The following is a 2,370-nucleotide window of genomic DNA, read 5'->3' on the forward strand; positions in this document are numbered from 1 at the left end:
GAGAAAAACAAATAAACTTATGTTAATGCAAGATTGATCTTTGTGCCTTCATGCTAGGACAGGTGCACACCTCTATCCTGAAAAATACCATGTCCTAGTCCAAAAGAGCTAGTCAAGCTTTGTAAACCTTTTCCACTAGAATTCATATCTGGTGTCATATCGCGCTGCAAAAATCAATATCAGCCTTTTGTTTGCAAGTATTGAATTGCTTATCCGTACACATGGCTGCCCATAATATGAGATAGATGTCACTGTTATTCCAAGCAGCTATTCAGTCACAGATTAAAAATAATTAGCCTATGAAGGCAGCCTTTAACTAGTGGTCAAGTACGCTTGAACTGGAGCCTTTGCTCAAGGCCCTGCCTCATATCTAGAGATGTGTTGTATCATCTATTATAATCATTTCAGTAAAATAAAAAGGTAGCCCAGTTTCAGACTCCAAAATCTGCAGTGAAGTCTGAATCTTATGTTGTAACTCTTCTGTTACGTAGATAAATTCATCTTTGCCTGTCTTCTTTCTAACATCTGCTACCCCTCCAGTTTATTTCTTCAGTGAAATTCTCCTAAAAAGTTACTTTGCAGTATACTCATGCATAAAAAAAGACAAGGAGTCATCTACCTAATAATTAGGGAAAAAAGAAAGTGAATTTTTGCATCCTTGGTTGTCAGTGCATGATACACACTTGCCTCACTGAGGAATAGTACTTGTACATCCTAAGTTTAAGCTACTGATTGAGATGGGAACTATATGGTGTTTTAACTGTCAGTGCATTATTGTTTCCATTTCCTGTTCTGAATTGTTGAGAAGTGACAAGTGCTTTCTACATACTCCTAATAATACTTTACAGAAGATCATGGTGTCAAGACTGGATAACATGTTAGCTGTGTTACCATTAGAGATACCAGACTCCTTTCCGGGCTAATGCCGTGGTAAAACAGATGATTCCATGAGCTGCTAAGGCCTAGGAGATTACAGTTGAATGTTTTGTCCATGAATGTGGAATGAAGTTTCTTTAGTCCTACTTTTTTATTTTGCAGCCTTAACCTGAATGAAGCTCAAGTTTGACAGGAACAAAAGGAAGAAGTAAAAATGGAATTGGTCTCTTAATGAGAAAGTTTAACACTCTCCCCCCCCCCCCCCAGTCATCTTGATGTTTCCTATACAGAAAGAGGATGTAATTAATGTCATTATCAAATATTTTAGAAACTGGTTCCCTCTTAAATTTTCAGAACACACCCATTTTAATTTGCTAGACTCCCATATGGTATAATTTTCCCCTCACTTTGTCAGAGTAAATTGAGCGGTAGAAGCCACTGCTTTAATAGATGTGGTTTAGACAAATGGAATCAATCTTTCTAAAAAAGAAGAACCCTCTCCTGATAAGAGGAGGAAGCATATGCAAGTGAAGAATGATTTCTGAGTGTTGGCTAATATGCTTAAAAGTATGCCCATGTGTCACCCTCATTAGGAAGATATAATTTTAAAGACAATATAAGGCCTGCTGGATGAAGCCTAGGTAGACAGCTGGCAAACAGGATTCAAGAGGATTTTGAGCTTGATCTTGGCTGGAGAGAGGCAACTAAAATATTGTTTATAAGGGAGAATGTTAAAAGTCAGGCATAGCAGAATGTTATAAACTGAGTTTTGTCAGAGACCCACTGGAAGCAAAATAGATGTACTGACCACTTCTATACGGGGAAAACAAGGCCAAGGTCAATTTTCCATGCATATGCTGCAGAAATGTTTTCAGAATTAAGTTTTAACTGGATTATGATTTTGTATGCTGATGGTCTTCTGAATTCTATTGAATCTTTTATCTCTAGAAGTATCAGCAAATTACTTGTTATAATATATCAAGAGTTGTTGTTCTGAAAAGCTACAAGAGTAGCTAAAAATTTATATTCCTCAATGGAGAGTAGCCATCACCATCCCACTTTATGCCATGGCACTTTGTGAATCATCCTTACTGAGGATATCTGCCTTTTACTTTTAAACTCACTGAACTTACCGTGAGGAAAAAGTGTTACCAGTGAACAGATGCTATCCAGGCTCAAAATGTTTCAGCTAGTGTCTGCTCCAGCACTAGGTAACAATCCCTGTTGAGCCCTGCTTGCTGAATAGACTGCTCTGAATCCTGAGCCGTGTATAATACATCTTTTGCAGTGTCCAAACACTGGCCTCCCTGGCTGCTTGTGGGGTGCAGAGCTCCATCCTGGTGCCTGTTCTTGAAGTGTATTTCAAAGTCCTGCTGTTTAGCTAAAGCATACTCAAAAGAGCTCTGGCTTTGTAAATATTAAATAGATAAGCATATGGTGAAAAACATTATGCTTGTATGCTGTTCCCTGCCTGCCTCCTCATGCCTTGGGATG

This window comes from Apteryx mantelli, chromosome 8 (assembly GCF_036417845.1).
Source record: "Apteryx mantelli isolate bAptMan1 chromosome 8, bAptMan1.hap1, whole genome shotgun sequence".
NCBI lineage: Eukaryota > Metazoa > Chordata > Aves > Apterygiformes > Apterygidae > Apteryx > Apteryx mantelli.